Here is a 22520-nt window from a genome sequence, read left to right as displayed (position 1 = left end):
CCCCTTCCCAAACACACGCTGTGTCCTCCCCCTTTCTGCACAACTGAAATCGAAGTATGTGGCTGCTGCTCCCCTTTTTCCTCACCACAATCTGCAGATCCCCCAGGCCGGGGAACCCCTCTTTTATCTTCGTCTCCTCCTCCCCTCCTTTCACAACATTATTCTAATCATTGCTCCTTTCCCTATATCCATCTCTTTTCACCTGATTTCCTCTTCTCCTCTCTCCATCCCTCCCTCCAATACCTTTCTCTGCTCCTCACAGGATCCTGTGGGTGGGCATGTGCCTGGCCCCACAAGAGTCGAAGGAGTTGAGAAGCACTCAAGGTAAGATTGCTGCTTTGCTCAGCTGATGCACCAGAACAGGGTGGAATGCCAGCACTGATGGGGCTTGCTGCCAGATGTGGGGCTTCAGGCAGGGGACGCAGGCATTCCAGCTTGTTTGCTGATTCAGAGCAACTCTATTATTTGATTTGTGCCTCAGTTTCTCTATTTGCAAAAAAAAAAAAAAAAGAAAGGATTAACTAATCCTAGCTACATTCGTGGTAAGAAAGGAGCTGGAAGGGAGTGGAATGTAGATGTCCACAGGGTAGGGCAAAAGAAAGGATAATGGGAGTTAGAAAAAAGTCAGAAGATGACTGGGGAAGGACATGTAGAAGGAGGAAAGCAAGATGCCTGGACTAACTGATGGCACTGTGAAGACACAATGTATGTGAGCCACAGTATTGCTTTCCTGTTCTGTGCTGCGGCTCTGGCTACTTCAGCTTCCACATACAAGCTAATCTCTGTATTGCTTCTGCTGCTGCTCCCCCCATAACCCTGATTACCACCCAATTCCTACAGGAGACCCAGTAGCACTGTGCCAGCATAACCCACTCCCAGATGGAAAGGAGTGCTGACCCAACTGATATGCAACCCCAGATCCTCGTTGAGCACGTGGCTGACCTAACCTCTAAACACAGCAACTTCTCACAGTTGGTGTCCTGAGCTCTCCAACAAGGTCACTGCCCACATCCCTCCACCTTCACCCTAAGCAGCCCCCGGGAAAGTTCCTCTCCCGTGTGAAAGCTGCCAGCAAGAGTCAGCGAGCAAAGGCGGCTGTGGGTTCCCAGGGGGGCAGATGGTAATGCCATGCTGAAGATAGTAGGAGGGGGAACTTATATCCAAGTCAATTAGGATTAATGCTATGTGGGAGAGTATTAGTTCTGGAGCTGTAGGTTTCTCCATTAGAGATTGAAGGCAGATTGGGAACAGGGAGGGGAGGAAAGTGAAGACAAGCTAGCAAAGCCAGTGTCTTGGCTCCCCAGCCCTTTTTCTCCTTTCTCTGTTTTTTTGGGAAGTGATGAGGTGTGGATCTAAGACATTACACTCTGGAGATTGTCAGTGGCTCCAAACCCCATTAAGGCAGCAGCAGCTTTCTTGCTCTCCTTTCCGTCTCTATTGCTCGATGCTGTTCCGCGCTGATGGTGGCTTGGCCTGTTATCAATGGAAAACTAAAGACATTCTCCAAAATGAAACATCACAGCATCAAAACCTTTGCATTCAACTCCTTTGGGCTGAGGAGAGCTCTTTTTTTAATACAGTGGATGACAAGAGCAACGCTAAGGTTAAGTGCTAGCCCTGTGAGAAAGCCAAGCAAGCAGGTGGGGGGGGGCAGGTAGACTAAAGGCACTAAGCAGCTGAGAAGCAATAAACAAGAGAGACCACAACACGCTCAGGGTTTGACACAGCACAGGCATTCTCTGTGCCCCCCACCTCATTTAGTCAGGTCAAAGGAACGGATCTCAGTGCAATTTTAGGAAAGGAACTGCATAGGGAAGGCATCTTCCCCTTCTGAGAGCACCTACGAGACAGAAGCCGCCTCCAAATTCTTTGCAGTGTCTTCCCTCTGTCATCTGCCGCGGATACCTAGGTGGCAAGCTTTTTGGGATACAGCTTGGCCCCTGCTGAGCATCCATGCAGTGAAGATCTGCTCTCTGTTGCATCTCTACCACATTATAATCAACTTTCAGGGTCTGCAAAGAGCTGTAGAGGCAGAGGAACTGGGGGTTACAACCACCGGATCCTCTTCAGACAAGTGTAATCTGAATGGTAGAGCTGGGGGAAGCATTCCTAAAAACTGGGAAGCTGGAAGGTTCTGCTTTTCCTTTCAGTTCTGACCCCAAGGGCACAGCAGCAGACCTGCCTTGCCTCTTCCAGTGCCTGCTCATACACCTGTACTAACAGGCTCCACAATCCATTGGTGCCTTCCTGAGGCGATGTCCCCTAGGTCAGTGCATCGTGGTGCTGCTGCACCGCAGGCCAGTATGAAATAGGCACAACCAAGTGCTGAGCCTGCAGGAGAGAAGGACCTGTCAATATTATTTGCCTGTAAAGTGCCACACATGCCGGAGGTGCTTTATAAATAAGTCAATAAACAAACAACATCAAATTACAAAGAGGAATGAATGATGAACCCTCTTTCCTCTTCCTAAAGAAATAAATAAGGGTCAGAAATATAAATTATACATATTTCAAAAATCCACCAGGAAGCTGTGTTTTGACAACCTGGTGATGCAGAGGTAGTCTCCAAGCATCTTTCCCCCTCAGAGTAACAGTGGATGGCAGAGTACATTAAGAATGCCTGTGAATTCATAGTTTTAAGGAGGCAGCTATGTTCACAGTAGCTACGTTAAACTGCTAAAGCAGCCTGTTAGATACACGTGCACCTTGTGCTGGCAGACCGCTCCTCATTCCAGTTGCAATTGGCACTTCCCTGAGACCCTTACCCTGCACCACTTAAGCACAGTAGGTAGGTAGTCCTAACAGAGGGAACAGGACAGTTCACCTCCTTAAAACTAGTCAGATACTTAGGAGTTTCCCTTGACTGAAGCCTCAGACGGCAGCAAAAAGCCTAGAGCTTTGCATGGTTTTGTAAGCACCAGGAAACACAGGATGTTACTGTTAAAATGGCAGCCCCATCTTCTGAAACAAGGGCTGAGCCTCCAAGCAGAGCCAGGGATGTCACAGGCTCTAGATTTTTAACTAACGGTGCTACTTCAACTCAACACTAAAGAGGACAAGGCAGGGGATGGAGAGATGCAGGAGGTTTAGAAAACTCCCTGTCTTTTTCTTGTTATTATTATTTTAATAGAAAAAAAGCGCTGTGGTTTGAAATCCATTATTCCCTGCAGTGTTTGCAACTCTAATACAGCAGCACCAGCTGTTATCTTATTGCTTGTATAGAAACTACAGGTGTGCCTGAACATAAACAAAGCAGGAAAAGGATGGAAAGCTAAATAGAGACAAGGAAAAAGGCTAGGGACAGGCAGCCTGCACTCGTAACATTGAGGGGCTCTGGACATTTTGCAGCACTCAGTCCTGGCTGTGAGCTGCTGCAGCACAGCCCTGCCTTGCTTCTGCAAAACCCAGGGCTGCGAGGAGGTGCAAGCACCCACTGACTCCCGCTCAAGCTCCTCTCCCAGCCCAGGCTGCCTCCCTGGTGAAACCACCATAAGCATCCCCCCTCCTTCTGGTGCTATCTCTTGGGAGGGATGTATCGCCAGCAGAATCTTCTTGGTGCCTGGTTTAGGAACTGCTGTGCAGTTTCTTTTACGTCTGATTCAGGGGTCTAGCATCTACCATGCACTTTCAGCCTTAAAAAGCCTCAGAAGTCCCACAGCTCAAGCAAGCAGCCCTCAGGAAAGCAGAACTTGCTGCCAGGAGGCTCCGAAGGCTCGCGTAAGGGCCTGGCTGCCGAATGAAGACAAGACCACGAGAAAGGTGCCAACGAGGGGAGCGGAGGAAGGATTCCATTGCACAGCTGGCTATAAAGCTTAAGCGTGACTGTCCTGAATTCTGCTTCAAGGGATCGAAAAGCGCGAGCGCGGTGCCCAGCTTTATGGCGCAAGGCCCCGCAAAGCGCGCGCTGTAAACCTTCCCGCCACGAGCCTTAACCAGGGAAAACACCGGAGATTTACGCAGCGCTCGTACTTTGTAACAGCTGAGACTCCAGCAGCAGATAAAGGAAACCTAAGAGAGAAGCACGTAACTTGGTGGTAACGCCACAAAACCACAGAGGCCAGAGAGGCGTGAATGAACCCCAGTTGCTAACAGCAGACCAGATAGCGTGCGTTACACAAAAGAAAATAACACTGTCTCTTCTCATACTATTGTTTATGTACATGTTTATGTAGTTAAATTGCAAAAGCTTTCCTTTAAGGAAAATGACACACCAAGGATGTTTACTCTGCTTTTGTTATTACTTTAAATGTGTTTCTATTTGATTTCATTATTCAATATATATTTTCTTTTTCCAGTTACACTTGGGAGACAGGTACAGCGCACACACATTTGTACTTCAGTGTTGTGACAACCAGCATTGGAGCTGTTGAAATATCCATTTCAAAATCTGCCTTAGTGCAATCAATCAAATCCTCCACCGCAATAGAGGGAAAATAAACAAGGCTATCGGACTGCAACTCTGAGTCGGGTGGATGGAGTGCAGAGCGTGGAAAACTAAGGGGGAGGGAATGGAGAAACGAGGATGCTAGAAAGAAAGATTATTTCAATGGCTCAAAGAGCTCGAAGAGTCTTAAAGGGGATTAAAGAATAAAACAATATATTAAAATTCCTGGTTTTGCTTCCTTGCAACTCGGCCATCTTGGTAGGCATAAGAACACACAGACCATGTAGTATTAAAGCCTTGAGCATCGTTCTTGCAAGGAAAGGTGGAGACAACAGGAAAACTACGCTGGGTTATTGCTAAGGTAAAGTCCTTCCAATTCAGAAAATTTGCTGTTCTCAGCCCCTCTACGACATACATGCAGGCAGGCATTAAGTCATAAGATTGCCACCGCCAAAAAAGTTCTCTCTTGGAGGCAGCCCCTCCTCTTGGGATGCACTCATTCACAGGCAGGTTTCAAAACTCCACAGAGGCCATTGTGCTGAGCAGTTGATGATCCCTAATCAGGCAGGAGTCATACTCCAACACACTTGCTTTCAAGACCTTGATTTTTCCAGTAAAACAATTCCAGACAGGACTCACCCTGACTTTCAAAGGAGAGGGGTATGTTTGTGTGAGCGTGCATGCCGTACCTGCAGGAGCTGGGGGAATCCCGTTCTGCATATGCTGGCACCAACTGCACTGTTTATGTGTGTATATGTTCCTGGTTAGCCAGAAAGAGACCCCAAATCCCTCTAAGCAAGACTCAGCGAGAGCATATGTTCAGGAGTACACTGACAATTAAATGGGAATTTTATGTCATCTCGGTACAGCAGAAGCAACTGAAAACTATTTGCCTGGTTCAAGAAACAAAAAACCTAGCACCACTGAAACGACATAAAACTCTATCACTGGAATTTTGACAAAAGTTCCTGTTATGGTAGCACTGTGCGTGTGTATTTTATATACACGCTTCTTTACTTCAAGCATGAAAAATGTCAGCCCAGAGGGAACTGTCTAAGAAAGTTACAAGCAGGCATTGAGCTTGGTACTCGTTTGCTTACTGTGTTCAGATTTTTATTATTTTTTTCTAATATTTTTGATGGAAGTGTTGCAGCTTTTTGCTTTCATTTAGAAAGAAAATGTGAGGCAGACATATTTGACATATCAGTGCTTCCTTGAGTTTTCAAGGGAGACAGAAACAATAGCTAGAGAGACAAATCGTCCTGTTCAACCCACTCCCTGCTTACCACCCCAAATCTTTCACCAGCTCCTTTCCTCCTTTCATGTCTGATCTTATTGCCTGTGCTGCTTATAAGACCTGCTGGGACTTCTCCTCCCTCTTTCCCACCCCAGGCTTCCTTGATTATGGCTTGCAGCTCTTAAAGTCAATGTAAACAATTCCACCAGATGATTGTCCTTAAGAAATTGTAGCAAAGAGTCTATAAGGACTACCTGAAGAAGGGCCTTGAGTAGGTGGAATGCATTGTTTGCATCCCCTTCCGAGTTAAAGGGGACTGTGTGGTGCTCTCGCAACAGGGCAGACACCAGAAAGCCAGGTGGGACCATCGTAGACCAAGCTACAACACTGCTACTACACACTGGCAACATAAACGCAGCCTGAAAGCAAAGGACTTTACTACAGCATTCAGAAACAGGCTTAAAAATGAACATGTCTGCATGTGTATGTATTTCTCACAGAATTCTGCAACTCTGTAACCTTCTAAATGCGTTTTCTGTATTGCCAAAATTAGATCAAGCACTAGAGATAATAAATACATGAAAAGCATCCAATTCCATCTCACCCTCCCCCCTCTTCTCTACTTTCTTTCCCTTGCTTTTCCAAGCGATCTGGCTGCTAGACGCCTGCCCTGGCATTCTCACCCAGAAGGGATCCAGACAGCTGGGTGAGCTAGTCCTTCCAAACACGCGCTTAAGGGGATATAGTAATGAAACTTCAGTCTTGTTCTCACTGTGCCCTACAGCCCCCATGCATTAGTACAGAAAACAGGTTTACAAAGCAGAAGACAGGAGTCCGTCCATATCATTAAACCAGCTGTTATTTCTCCAGCAAGTGCCAGAAGAGGGTAGAGGGAAGGGTAGTTGAAAAAGGAGGGACATTTTGCTTTGCCACTGAAATACAGGTCCCTCAGTCCCATGTCTACATGCATCTGTTCACTGCCTTTTTTTTTCTTTTTTTAATTTTTCTCCCTCCCATTTTTCTCCTTAGGAATGTCAAATGCAGATCCAGGTTTTGTTCTCCTTTGTTAGAGTACGAGGGAGACATAAGTAGTCCTATATTCTAAAGGACAAGACATGCCCTCTGATTCATACAAGAGACAGTTCTCCAAGACTCCTCGGTCCCCAGTCAGATCCCCTGACTGGAAGCTTCACTTTGGGATTATCTCCTTAAAATTCCTCCTGCAGAGCATTTAGCAAAGTCGCAGACGTAGGCGCGCTGCGGGCTGAGGTGCAATTCAGCCTGAGATTGAATCTCCCACGGGTAGGTGGTGCGTGGTCTCACTTCCCGCTGCAGTTAATGGAGACTCAGTCCTTACAGGCAGTGAAGTCAAGAGGTTAATTCAGCTGATCAGGAGATGTCTGCTCTAGGATGAGTTGAATTAAGTTCCCAGCCTCAATTGACTGCACTGAATCTCTATCAGCTATAATAGGCATTTAGACACCAACTCTACATGTAGATACCTTCAGAAAGAACCCTAAATTTAGACATTTTAATCTGGAGGTAAACCTCATTCTAGAAGTCAAGGGAACCCATCTCTTTCAGCTTCCTTACGATGATAAATAGGAGATTCATATCCCTACGTCTCAAGTCCTCCCCATTTTGAAAACAGGACTAAGAGCTTTCAAGCACTGCGTGCACTGAGAAGCGTGTAACGCCACAGAAGAGCTCAGTGGTATCTGTGCCCTGGCAATGGTGGGCTATCGTGGAAGGCAGGATATAGCACACCTGGAAGGGGACAGCAGAGCTCTGAGGACACACTCAGAGCGGGCGAGTGGAGCCTGGTACAAATGCTGTTCCCAGCACCACCAGCTGTGATGTGCAAGAAAGATTACGGAGTTAGGAGAGGCCTGTGCTAAAGCCTAAGCCTAGCTGAGAGGCAGGGTTTATCAGCTTAGGTAGAGTGCCTTGCTGTCACAGCACTACCAGGTTTCCAAGACCAATCAAGCCTCTCTGTGTGGCGGCACCTTTGTACCCTGTTGATCTACCGTGCAACGTAGCTGTGCTTGTACAACGCTGGCTGAGAAGGCTCATGGGTTTTGGAGCTCCTTCTTCAGTGTTTGCACAAGGCTTTGGTGACTCTGTTCTCGGCATTTTCAGGTCAACTGAGGTGGTTAAAGCAGGCTGTAGACCTCACTCAAATGAAATATTGGAAATATTATTTATTATTTTTTAAATCAACCACTCCTTCAGATCTGGAAACACAGGGGACAGGCTTACCTATAGCACTCCTACCTGAGAGCCCAGACGGAACAGTGAAGCTCAAAGGCACATTAAAATGAAATAACAACATACAACACTTACCTCTTTTTTCCTCTCCAAAGTACTTCACAAGCTTTTATTAAATTAAGTCTCATCACACCCTTGGGACAAAGGTGCAGTAAATACCTTCATGAGAGGTGGGCGAATAAGACACAGAAAACTCCACAAATCCTCCTCTGACCGGTATCAATTGATTCATTTCGGTTGCACCCTTGTGCTGTCATTTCCCACGGAGTTTCAAGCAATCAAATTTTACTGCCACAAAGGGCTCGCAGGAAATGAACTGCAAAGTTGTACACAGGAGAATTTGCTTATGAGAAGCACGTGAGCAGACCCCAGCAAAGAACAGGAACAGCAGCGCTCTGTGTTTGGGGTAATAATCCAAATGTTAAGCTGCGCGTTGTCAGCGCCAGTCTGACTCATGCATTTTTAATCTATTTATTTATTTTAATTAAGCAGCTAAATTGAAAGGGGGGGGGGGGGAAGAAGGGGGGAACTCCAGCGAGTAGCTATGCTTTCAGGTTACAAGCTGGCTTGCTTTTCACCACGCAGGTAATTCCCTTCTGCGTGTACATTGACCGGCGTCCCGAGGACATGCAGAGTAACGGACGGACCTGACAGGCACAGATCAGGCAGAAAGATGCTGACAAGTCACTAATCAGCACCTTCTGCTTGGTGTCTAAGGAAATTCGTTCCCTTGCAGAAATGGTCACAGAGACTGAAAGAGATGCCATACCACCTAGTTTTAGTTCAGGATGTCTAAATGCAGGAACATAGAAAGCAAACATGCACCCACACAGAAAGCCAGTTGGAAGAAAAACATTCCTCTGAGCAAGTGAAATATTACAGGTTTTTAAAAAGAGCAAGGGGTGGGGGGGTGGGGGGAGCAAAAGCACTCAAAACTTCACAAGAAGATGAGCAGCACTGGGGGCAAACCAAGATCTAGCTAGAATTCATTCTTCTGTAAGCCTGGGAAACTCAAAGATCTTAGAAGTAAACTTACAACCCCAGATTTGTTTGCAGGAATGATTCAGTTTTGAATCATTGGACTTGAATAATTGCAAGTAGCAAATACATTTAAAAATCCAAAATCCTCTTGGAGTTGTTTTGCAAATAGAAGCAGCTACAATTTTTAAATTAATTGTTCAACCCAAATGATTCTATTAGCTCTGCTTATCAACTGTATTTTTCAGACAGGAAAACTGAGGCAGAGGAAAATGGAAAGCAGTGTCCCCTTAAACATCTGAGTGATTCTGCAGTTTTGGTTTAGATATGAGGTATTTCTGTCTTCCTTAGAACCTGTCCCATCCCTCCCCCCCGCCCCGCCCCCCCATGCTCTACAGCTCCCCAGGTCTGTTACTGGGTATGACTTCATTGGTATGACCATATCAAAGTCCTGGTTGACTTGGAAGACCTCATGCTCTGAGCTGGGTCAAAGGAAGCATGTTAGCACGTTCTCAAACTCATCTGGTAATTTTCAAGAGAAAAAAAAAATTATTACATTTCCCATTTTATATTCATCGCAGCAAAGTTGTCCTCTTTCTGCTGCTTGTGTTGAAATAATTACATTTTTAAAGGACAGTAGAAAAAACCCACAAAGACACTTAATGAAATTATCTTTTCCCCCTCAAAAGATTTTTTTTTTGTCAAAACTATTATTCAATGAAATTTGGAGGCTGACTCATCAGATGTGTTCCACAGAATACATTAGTATTTAAATTGAAAAGTGAAGAACCTAGAAATATGCAACCATACTCCCAACATCCATAATCTACTACATCATCACTGCGTACAAGATGACATCCATTTTTCACTGCTAAATGAAGTAAATCTGAAAGGGGGAAGCATTTATTTTAATGAAAAGGAAAATCTGAATAAAGGTTTTTAATAATGGGAAAAGTGAAAAAAAAAAAGTCTTTTCTACTTTAAAATTTTCTTTGGGAAAAGAAAACAAACCAAAATCCCAGAAGTTCATCAACAGTGGCAAGAACAAAACCAAATTTTGGCTAGCTCCAGACAGTACAGCTTTTGTACAGATGCAGGCATCAGCAAATTCAGAGGGGTTGCCCCTGGGAGTTTGGATCAGGTAGGTTATGGGGTTTTCTTGTGGGTTGTGGCTTTGTTTTTTTCAGCCTCTGGGCCCCAGGCTATTATTTTAACAAACCTATTTCCATTGTCATGTCTCCTTATTTGTTAGAAAAGATTAAAGAGCTTGGAAGTGCATAGGAAAAGGGTGCAAGGCTTAAGAACACTGCAAGGTTACAGGGGACTATCTGCTAATAATGTGTGTTGGTTTGGTAACAAGCTGAAGCAGAGAGCAGCAGGGGCACTGCTTCGTGGCTGCAGCTTTTTCAAAAGGGTCTGTTAAAAGTATTTCAGGAGGAGAGACATGTGAGTGAAATCTTTAAATGTGTCAACAGGGAGGCCAGACACTGAACTTCTGCCCACTCCAGAGCTGACACCATCCTTCAAAGTAGAGGAGATTGACCTTTGCAGTTGAGAATCACTGAGTGGCAGCAGGGGGGTTCCTGTATTTGTTTCCAAGACCTTTTTTTTTTTTTGCCTTTCTCTTCCAACAGAGAAACAGGGAGTAGTCATTTGAAACCACGGTTCGGTGAAACAAAAATTAATAATCTTCCTGGAAACCAGGTTGAGAAAGAGGTTTGGCAGGTCATTGATTAACAAAGTTGTCAAATCAGTCCATAATGAAGACAAGAAGTGCTCAGAAGAGGACAAGTACAGTTCATTCTCCCCTCTCTCTGCTTTATAAGGAGTGCAAGGAGATCTTCTTAACCTGCTCGAGTGCGAAGCAACAGGTCCTTGCAAGATACGCAGGAGATGTTAGACATCCACTGTATCGCGTACCTCCTCTTCCTCCCTCAAGCAGCGTTAGCGGTGAGCGTCACGTCCTGCTCCACTTCCTGAATCACACTCTGCCACCCAGGTATGGAAAACCACAGAACACTAGGAGCTGGAAGGGACCTCGAAAGATCAGCTAGTCCAACCAACCCCCTTGCCAGAGCAACATAACCTCTTCTGCCACGCAATTTTACTCAGAAAACAGAAACCAACTGGTGAAGGAGAAAAGACTAGTCCTCACACCGCAGGGACAAGCAAAGAAATGAGAAAAGCTGGGGCACTTAAAACAGTGAAGGAGGAAAAGGACCTGGGGATGTTGGTTGACACTTGCCTAAACATGAGCCAGAAGGGTGGCCAAGGAAGCCAGTGACATCCTGGCTTGTATCAGAAATAGCATAGCCAGCAGGACCAGGGAGGTGATAACCCCCTGTACTCAGCTCTGGTGAGGCTGCACCTCAAATACTCTGTTCAGTTTTGGGCCTCTCACTACAAGACAGACATTGAGGCCCTAGAGCTTGTCCAGGGAAGTGCCATGAAGCTGGTGAAGGGTCTGCACCACAAGTCGTATGAGGAGCAGCTGAGGGAACCGGCACTGTTCAGTCTGGAGAAGAGGCAGCTCAGGGGACACCTTATTGCTCTCTACAGCTATCTGAAAGGAGGTTGGGGTGAGCTGGGGGTCAGCCTCTTCTCGCAGATAATTAGCAATAGGACAAGAGGAAATGGCTGCAAGTTGTGCCAGGGAGGTTCAGCTTAGAAATCAGGAGAATTTTCTTCTCCAAAAGAGTGGTTGGGCATTGCAATGGGTTGCCCAGAGAGGTGATGGAGTCATCATCCATTGGGGTATTCAAGGAAAGGTTGGATGATGTACTTACTGACATGGTTTAATTTCTTTTAATATAGGTGGTAGGGGGACGGTTGGACTAGATGATCTTGGAGGTCTTTTCCAACCTTAGTGTTTCTGTAATGAGGGTAGGTTGGAGACCACCCTGTATGATTCACTGATGAAGCTAAACATCAAAGCACTGCTCTTCCTAGGAATCAAGCCCTAGTGTCTCTCGTTAACATCCTCCAAAAGGAGACCCTTCTTCTGTGCAGGATGTGCAAGAGAAGCCTTCCTCTCCCAGTGCCTGAGCCAGCATCACACCATTACACACTGAGCTCCAAGTGTGCATACCCGAGATGGGCTACACACCTTTCAAAGCTCAAGCATGGCCTTGGCTGCTTAAAAGGGGGCAGAAAGAGCCCCAAAACTCATGACCACAGCACATACCGGTACTGAGGGAGAGGCCTGCACAGATAGAGAAAAATATGAAATTAAAGCCATTCCCGACTGCCACTGCCTGACCTTGGGCAGGTTGCAACACCTCTTTATATTTTGTGCTTCCGTCCTCTTAGACTTTAAGCACACGTCCACACCCACGTCTGTAAAAATTCACATTCTAACACCCATGTCATAATGACTGCATGAGGATTAATTTAATTGACATTTACTAAGCGTACAGCAATCCTCAGGTGGAAAAACACTACGTGAGATAGGCTGGCCAGCTTCACCAAGCAGGCACCGCGCTATGGCCACGGGAAAAAACAACACCGAGGAGCGGAGAAGGGGAATCCATGCCAAGCTCTCAGCAAATATGTGCTGAAGAGGAACCCGTGCCAACAGCCGAAACCTGAGCAGACAGCGGAGCAGAAGGACAGCTAACGGGGAGATTCAGCCAATAACAGCTTAGATAAAACACCTACAGATGAACCAGGTGGCACAGGAAGCTAGGTGCATTCAGTGAAACTGGTAGGGAAAAGCTTTTCTTTTGTTCCCATGCAGTATTTAAAATTTCAAAATATTCCCTAAAACATCATGCTGAAAGAAAAAACAAAATGACTTCTTTGGTCCAGTTCAAGTGTTCCAGCTTCATAAATGAAAACTAAGTTCGGTTTCTGGGTACAAACAAGGTACACTTTTTTACCACAAATCTATAATTAAGCAACACCACCCTCCCCTTCTGAAAATACTACCGTTTTCCACTCTGTTCCAGTGTGAATTTTGTCAACATCAACTTGACTTCAGAAGTCATTGATTTTGCTGATACAATGTCTCCCAACAGGAAAATTTTCTATTGATATTTTTCTAATCATCACTCCTAGTCCAGAGCTGTGGAATTGAATTTTTACTGCCGTAAGACCGTTCTCCTTCTCTGTGAAGTTGATAAATTCCCTCTGACGTATTCAGAGTATGCTGAGAGGACCTTAACACAGGCTTTAAATCCAGAACATTCTCTGTGCTGCTAACCTTAAGAGATAAAGTTGGGGTCTATTTTTGCTGGGAACAGGCACATAGTGCATGATGCCCTCTGAAAGATTCAGTATCTCCCAAATCCTGCCCCAAGCATCCTCCCTTCTCACAGCACTATCCAGCTTGCTCTGTTCCAGTAAGCTGCTGCCATCCATCCATCTCAGAGGAGACACTTTACCATCAGTGTTGTTTCAAGATTTTATGGTTTTTTAGGTGATTTACACATGGGGAAAAGAAACTATACAAATGAGAACCCTGTGATTATCCCAACATTTTGTATCACTATGTATTAATCACTCTGCTCTCCAGAGATGTCATTGCTGATTTAAGAGACTCGATTTTCCTTTCTTTAAAGGTATCTCCAGACCATCTTAAAGAGCTGAGCAGGCTTGGAGAGATAAGAAGGAAAATATGCCTCTAAAGACACTTAATGCTCAATACTGCGAGTGTAGAGATGCTCACAAACTCTAAGCCCTGCAAAGGGCCGAGAGGTTCAATTCCATTCAGTGTGTATATATTTACCCTTATTCACAGCATTACAGAGCTACTGTCCTTCCAAAAGAGATATAATAAGGAAGAAAGCTTTCTGTGACAGAGAGCTCTGGTGCATTCATCCAGCAGTTTAGCAGAACAATGCAGAAATGGAGTCTGCAGCTAAAGAAAACAGAGCCATCGTTTAAAAGCTCTAATGTTAATAGCTGCTCTGCAAACCCCATCACAACGAAGCAAGAGGAGAATAATGAGGAAAAAGGGAGGAGGACAGTGTGGGGGCCAGGGAACTGGCTGAGACACTCAAACAATAGCTACAGTACTAGAAGACAATCAAGGGGCTCTTATTTCACAGAATAATTAAGTTTGGAAAAGACCTCCAAGAACATCTAGTCCAATTGTCCCCCCACCACCTATATTACTGACTAAACCATGTTCCTAAGTACCTCATCCAATCTTTCCTTAAACACCCTGAGGGACAGCGACTCCACCACCTCCCTGGGCAACCCGTTCCAATGCCCAACTGCTCTAGGGGTATTCCCTGGCAGCAAAGGAGGACACCGCAACCATTGCAACATGGAGCTCAAGAAACAGCCGTGCAAATCTCTCCAATAGCTGCTGAAGTTGGTGAACTCCTCACTTTCCACCTTTGCTCTGCCATTATGGCAGCAAAATCCATGGGGTACTCAGAGATACGCTCCTCCCATACTGCTTGTTACTCATACTAATGCCCCACTGATTAACCCTAGCTCTGCTGAAGGCCTAGCTTTCCTCCCCTAAGCAGGGACAGGAGAAGCAGCACAACAAAGGACTGGTAATGCTGCTGTGTGAAGAGACACTTGCAGTAGCCAAGCTAAAATGAAAGGAAATGCTGGACGTGTTTCAGGCTAGTGAAGTGGAAGAGCTGAAGCTGCTCGTATCAGGTATGACTTAGATAGATTATGTATAATATGATGGAAAGATTCTGGCCCATCTCTCCCCCCCGCTCTCAGCTCCCTGGTCAGATTTTACAAGGAAGCCAGTAAATGCTGGGCCTGAGCCATTTGGGGCGTCAGGTTAAATTCTGGCAGCTGGCGGATGATGCTTAACACGTCCAGAAAAACTGTTAGCTTTTCAGTAATTTTATCACTGCTAAAGATTACCCCCCCCATCTCAAATGCTCAAGATAAGGTCTTGGTCTTCCCGTTTAGTTGTATTTTCAGTATTTATCCAAAATAATGAGCTGCACCCCCCCACACACCTGATTTGTTCTCCTCCTCTTTTCTCTTTTGAAACTCCCAGCCCTGCACATGCCCAGCCACAGCTGGGATCGCTCCAACCCAATCCATTTCTATAGGCAGAAGCCCAATAAAGCCCCCATGGAAATACTTAAGCATATTGCCTGTAAATCAATGCATCCCCTCAGCTGGCTGTTTCTGCAGAGAACAAGCAGGTAGTAATACTAAGTGTTTCTTCAAACTTCCCAGACCGATATTGGGCTCCCTCGAGTGATGTCCCACGGAGACAAACACCTTTTCACCCCGTCCCTGTCTCCTTTCAGCACGATGTTATGCTATGATCAGGATGCAGACCCAAATGCATTAGCTTGAGTCCCTGCGGGGCTGCTACTTCACACCCAGCTAAATCGACTGCTGTGAGTGTTTCCAGGATTACAGGGCAGCAGACAACTTGAGGAGGACTATCACAAACTAATGTTTACATTATGAACCCCTTATGTTCCCACCTTCTTAAGGCTCCCTACCATCTTCCCTGTTCGTAAGCAACTAGAATTTGGGTTTCTTTCAACAGACCTAACAGAACTCATACATAGTTGTACTGGCAGCAGAATATATAACAAATACCATCGGCAACAACAGTAGAACAAGCAAAGGAAACAATTGAATTAATAGCTGATATTTTTGTGTCCCTGTAATCTTCCTCCCTCCTTCCCCGTGGAGGCCTCTGAAGGGAGCTGCCAGAGCCCTGACTGCAAAGGAGAAGTTACACGGATGAGGAGCCACTTCAAAATGACACAAACCTGTTTTATCTGTCAATCAAGATGGGGGATGAGCAGTCGTTTAGCAACAGTGTCACTGAAATTATATTGCTTTGCTTCTGAAACACATAAATATTTGATTCTCTCTTCCTCAACTTTCTGCTTCTTCCCCTGTTTTAAAACAGTATCTCACAGATTTTAAAATAGATCCATAGTTTGGGGTGGGGTATTTTTCCTCCATCACATTCAGATGGTTTGAAAAATATCCCAGTGTCTGTGTGGAAGAGAACTGGCATATATCCTGCCTATAGCCAAAAATAAGAAAAAAAAACCCAGAGGAAAGCATGGAGTATATTGGTACCAGAACATGGCAGGTTCCTATCCCCATTCAGCTGTGAAGTTTTTCCTTCAAAAAAATCTGATGAGACCAGTTTCAGGGAAAAGCCTGCAAGCCCCAGGCTCTTACCACTTGCCACATGCCAAAAGCCCAGTGCGATGCTGTCTGCAGCAGTGAGAACCTGCTTCTACCTGACCCGCACCTCGGTACCCTGAACTTGAGCTTCATGCCTGGGTCTGCACCTCTGAAGTACCTCATTCACAGCAAGAGCTCTGCTCCTTCAGAGGTCCTAGGTGCTGGGACCAGGCTGCCCAGACAGGGTTACCATGCCAGCCTAAGGACAAAAGTCAGTGATAAAGCCATATTAATCAAGCTAGCTGATGAGTGGCTGCAGGTGGACCTTTGCAAGAGGAGGACAGACAAGTTGCTCAAAACTTCTCAAATGGAACAAAAAGCAGCATTTTGTTTTAAAATCTCAATTCAAGCTACATACAGAAAATGCTTCTGAATATGCTTGCCTTAGCCAGACTAGGGGAACAGGTCAGCTATTTACACAGCACTCAGCATTTTACATTTTGGGGGGCAGCTAACTACAAAATAACTCTTTCATGTCCAGCCTGCATGGCAGACAGTAGCCTACTGCTCTGAACCAAAACAGCTACTGCCTGAGCTCAGGTGCTAGAGACAGGTATATTCTTCTATTCCTACCGAGTTGTACGTAACTTGTGTCCCCAAACTGGCGAGGGGAAACACATCATTACGCAGGTTATTTTTGTACACAAGCAAATCCTGGCTACTGCCTGCGCTGCGTCCTTAGGGATATCATAACATTCTCGTGCTCCATAAGCAAAACCTCACATCTGTGTAAAGGATTTATAAACATTAACCCAGGATTGTGAGGGCTTCTGAAAAAATGGATGCTAGATGGTATCCATGGTCACAACTAACAGTGAAGCAGGGTTTATCACTTAGAGTTTGCCCTCAAGGGTACACAACTGTTTAATGCTTTTGAGAGGGAAAAAAAGCAAACACAAGCGCAGTCTTAAACTGGGTAAAACCTGAGGATTTCTGCTTTGTGGCAATCTTTACTGTAGGAATGTTGCAAAAATTTCCTGCTGAGAGAGAAGGATACAGGTCACAAGTGTGCAACAAGGCTGCCATGCCACTGTAGTTTTAACCACTGCTGCTGCATCATCTTCACCTGGTCTCTAGCCACAGTCTTACCTGCTCCCTTCTCATACCCACTGCTGGACAAGAGTAGGATTTCATTAACCCTGACTTGTATCAGATAAACTGTTGCAGAGCAGCATCCTCAGAGATCACAGTGCCTGGAAAAATGCAGTTCTGAACAGCCTGCCCTGTGAGCTGGCTTCTGGCAGCCTCTGCACTGGGGAGAATCCTAAGTTTGCTGAAACCAGTAAGTTTCTACAAAATGTTTTGATTTCAACAAAATGGTATTTGCTAATGAGAACCCATTTCAGTGGAAAACTCCCAACTGCTCTTCTCTCTAGTGGAAGATTGGGGGAAAGAGAAGAAAAAACCCCCATTAATACTCTTGTATACAAAAAGATGTTTCCAGCTAAAGGCGGGGGGGGGGGGGATCAAATATTTGTTCTTTTAACAGTGGAGACTTGGAGCAGAGAGGAACAAGGCAATTTCACATGTTCCTGTGAACAAGCTGCTGCAAATAGCTTCCCTGGATAATAAGTAGAAACGAGTGAGAAGAAATGGATAGGGGAAGATCTATAATAGTGCAAAGAAATGTGTGATCAGCTAGGGAATTCCTCTTAGGAGGCTTGTAGAGAATATCGTATTTGCCAGACCAGATCAGACCACTGGGCCAATCAAGTGCAATTTAAGCATTAAGTGTAACAGCTTGATAAATCTAGGTCAATGCACCTACACGCAGGTACAAGTTTAATACCACTTCATTAGCAGGGCTGCAGCACCTAACGTGGAGCGCATCCACGGGTCCTGAAAGAGAGAAAACTATTGGCATTTATGGGATTGCACAATTAAATCAATGAGCTTCTCTCTAACGAGTGGCCAGAAATTGGTCCCACTTTACAATTTCTAGTCTGCAGCAGCAGACGGTGCTGACGCTTCAGATATAAGTGGAAAACAGTACTGCAACGCTCCTCTGGCCAGCGTGTAACAACACCCCGCAGGAGGAGGAGGATGGAGAGAGAAGAGCCCTGCCTTTCTGAGCCCTGGCATTCAATCAGCCCTCGCTGGAAATACATTTATCTTAGCATGCAGCAGACACACAATTATTATTAAATGCCCTCAAAACCCAGCGCTGACCTGTTTAAATCCATCTTGGCACCTTCTGGCTCTCGCGCAGCCCGACGCAAAGGGGGATTTTTATCTCTGCACTTGCTTCAGGTTACTTCACAAGGACTTGGCTTCTGGGACTTACTGAATGTGCAGAGAAAACCCAGGACTTTTAGATGTGCTTGTAGGATCTTCACAGGGGGGCTGAGAAAGACCATGTCTCCTGGCTGACAGCTGGGAGAGGGAGACTGATGGGGTAGGGCTCTGCTCTCCTGAGACTAGAGGGAGATGACGATGCTCTTGATCACTAAAAATAATGTACTAGATCAACAGTGTTTGATCCCAAGTTCCTTTCTACGCAGGTGGGAAAGGTACAGTTTTCTTCTGCTCCTTCCTGATCACCACCTGGTGATTCCAAAACTGGCCTGGGGCCATGCTGCTGGTTCAGTAAAGAGCCCTTTCTGTACCAGGATCACCGGTGTCTGAGTACAGCTTGGAGTTACTCATACCAGCGGCAAGCCAGCTTGCTGGGTGCGTCTGTACTACACAGCAACCTCTCCCTCCCAGGGCTGTGGAACAGCCATTCATCAGTGCAGGGCTAACAGGAGCCTGGTGGATACTTCCAACCACGGAAAGTTACGTGTCACCTTCCAGATGAGCCACTCACAGAACTGCAGTACACTTATATTTTGGCAGCCACCCAAGACACACGGAGAACAGTAAAAAAACTGCAGGCACACAAAAGACATAACACGCTGTTGGACCCTAGCAAGGTCAGGGTAAAAACCTACCAGCACTCAAGACCCAAGCCAAAATCTGTCTCTTCAATTGCCCTATTGTAGACCTATGCATTTTTTTCCTCAGAAATAACTTTCAAGGGCTGCTACCACAAACCCAGACTTGATGTAAGTGCAGAAAGCTCCATAGGCACGCAATACGTCTTTCGGAAATGAAAAGTGGTCTGAGAGATCTAATCAGCTGAAAGGCAATTCTTTACTGAGGCTGCCAGATGCAGATGAACTATGCAGGGCTTGCTGGCTCCTGAGATGCCCATCTACTCTACCCAACCTGCACTGCCAAAGTATCAGCAGAGCAGGCCTCCTAAAATCCTGGCTAGCATTCCCTGAACCCTCCAGCTCCAGGTTTTTGTGACCTGACCATTGCTACCCAAAATGCTCCATTCACTTAAGCTTGCCCATACTCCTTTGAACACAGCTTTGTGGTACAGTTGCCTGGTTTTGGACAATATTTGTCTATAGAAACTGAGATTCAAAAGCCTCCATGCAACTTTGCCCTAACATACATGACGACATTCTGGAAATTCATCAATGGTGGAAGAGCATCTGATTCTGAAATGGGAACAGTGGATAAAGGGAGAGAATGCTTTCCAGTTCTCCTGCAACAACAGTGGCAGCACTAAATCCAGGGAAATACTGGACTAGAAATAGATAGCCTTGGCAATAAGAACAACAATTTGCAGGCTAAATTTTTTCAGGATTAGAGGAATTTGCAGAGTGACTATGACACAAACTGGGGGAATGAGCATGGAAGGAGCTGCAGCAGGACTGATGGTAAATGCGGGCACACAAGCAAGGGTGGACTCTGTTCTCAACTCCCCCCCCCCCCCCCCCCCCCCACTCTAAATATCCCTTCAGCGCCCTCTCAGGCAGGTTTCTTACACAAAACAGATATCCTGGAGCCAGTAGCAGGAAAGGTTTGTTGTGTATGCATTTGGGAACAGGACATGGTAAGAAAGCAGCACTCAGCTTTGAGTCCAGGGAACGCCAGCCTATGCTGCTCCCACAAGGGTTAGCATGAGTTCTGACTGCACAGTGTCCTGGCAGTGGGATGGGGAGATACAGAAAATGGAGGGAAGGTAGGGTTGGACATGTTGAGAAGGCTGTTTTAACTTGGCTTCAACTCCTACCCTGATCTTCTTTCCCTTTTTCTTATTGTGTTTTCTGTTTGCAACTCGCATCTCTCAAACTGCTTAGTAAAAGGTACTGATGCCTGCGCTTCACTCCCTTAATTCAGACCCCCTCTTCATCACCAGGCCGTGCTGGTCCCTGACAAGCCCTGAAAGGCACAAGCCCTTTGACGCTCATGCAGATGTCACCTAATGAAGACATCTATAAATATGGGCATATTAGAGCTCACCATCTGGCTGTGTCTCTTGGATGTCTCTGCTCCCCACAGATCAGTGGGCATGGAGACCGCTGCAGCCAACCAATTATTCCTCTGTCTCCTTTTCTAGCACTCATGGGCATGGATGCCCTCAGCAACACCACCAGCCGCTCGTGACCAAGACCACGGGCTAAGCAGCGTGCCACACATTCAAGGTGAATCAGTCAGTCGAGTCTGTGCCACGGTGCCCCTCCGCACACCGTTCCCAGAGCTGACAGCACCACCAAGCTCACCAGCCCCTTTTTGTCTGGAGGTCCAGATCTCATTCACGCACCCCAGCAGCGCTACAAGGGCAATGAGCCTTTTTGCCTTCCCCTCCATCTTTCCTTGTCTGTGTATCACCTGCTTCAGCCTTGCTATCCATCTCAGCTACAGATTTTTCCTCTCTTCTCAGCTGCCTTTAACCCACCTTTCTCTTCAGCACCAAGCACAATTTTTCTGTCCACTGGTCAAAATGATAAATTGAAAATATTTCTTTCCAGGAAGACTCAAGACCTATCATTTAATTTTTGCTTGTTTGCTGGCTGGTGGTTTTAGAAAAACAATATTTTCAGATTGGGTGAAAGATTATTTGACCTATATTAAAAAACCTGCCTTTTCTATCCAAGAGTCCTCACCCCCCCCACTCCCCTTCTCACCCCAAAGGAATTTTTCCAAAACAAAACTGTCGCTGCAAATGAGAACCTAAAATAGTTCATCTTCTCCGAATAATTTCTCCATTATTCCCCTCCTCAAAAACAAGCATGACACACAAAGAGTGTAAACCCTCCCCAAACTGTGTACCACTCCCACTGACATTTTTCCACTTCGTGCTTTTCCACACAGCCCCCCAAAATTTTTCCCTGCCATCTTCAGCCCATTCCCAAATGCCACCACTCCCGGTTGCCAGGCCAAGCTCTCGGAGAGGTGCCTGTGCACGGAAGAGTTCACTGAACTGTCGCAGCACGTTTTGCTCCCTGAATAGTCTGTAGCCACAGGACACCTAAGAAGATTGTATTTTCTTTGAAGTACATGAATATTTGATATCCTCCCTTCCTCCTCGCCTTAATTATTCTCTTATTTTGAAACACCAGCTTGCATGCAGTATTTAAATAAAGCTGTTTTCAGAGCCACAAGCAGCTTGAAACAGTCAAGCCTCTCAAAATATATTGCAAGTGCTGTACATCCTCCTGTTCAACACATAAGCGGCGGAGAGGAAGACACAACCTGTGGAATCCATACAGGACAGGGGGTTACAGGGACAGCCTTTCTCTTCTGAAAGCTTGGGTTCCCTCACCAGATCAATCCATACAAGAGATAAGACGCCGAGTCTCATCCCGTGGGAATCACTGAAGGGTCTGGCACAGGGAACTTTGCTCAGGAAAGCGTCTGAAAACACGAGGGATGCAGCAGGTTAGAACTGAAGCAGGCAACGAGGGGAAACCACCAAAAGCTGCAATTTGAGAAGACAATAGCTGCTGCAGGGCAAGAGAGGATGAAAGCGCGTTGAGAATTTTCTGTTCTTACAGCTATAGATAATTGTATCTACACATAACCTGCATAAACCTAAAGACATACAAAAGGATTCAGAGAGTTTGGGTGACTCGGGAGCTTTACAGACATACATGGCCAGAACATATAAAGCTTTGCTGAGGTCCACCAACTCCCAACGACTCGGCCCTGTCAGATTTCCAGAAGCCTGTTTTATGGGACACCTTTGAGAGAATGTCCGGGACCCCATTTGCTTCAAGTCGTGACATTTTGACACCTCAACTTTGTGTGGTCCAAAGAACCGCCGGGCCCCTGCATGTATGGCAACCCAAACTGCAGGCCAGGAGTTGGGACGCAGAGATCGAGTTCCTGCACTGCTCCAGGGTCACAGCTATGTCGTGACACTCGGGGCTGGGTTGCTTTTGGGCATTACATGGAGGAACGGATGTTAATGGGAATAGCCACACTTGCACCAGGTGAGGGTGCTACAGACCTGGTAGCTGTTCCAGCTGCTCCAGGGATGTGTCCTGGATTGTTTGGAGGTGCTTCCCTGAACAGCTGAGAGAAAAGGAAATGAAGCATGCCTCTGCGCAGGTCAGGGGAGGCCACGCACCATAAATGTTTGTGCAGGTGGATGAATAGCTGTGCCCACAGATGCTCACAAGTAGGGCAAGGAGTAAACACGCATATTTGAAAACTCATCCATCTCGATTACAAAAA

Source organism: Gallinula chloropus (assembly GCF_964237585.1).
Source record: "Gallinula chloropus genome assembly, chromosome: 1".
In the NCBI taxonomy this organism is placed as follows: domain Eukaryota; kingdom Metazoa; phylum Chordata; class Aves; order Gruiformes; family Rallidae; genus Gallinula; species Gallinula chloropus.
Note: the sequence above shows the minus strand (reverse complement) of the source record.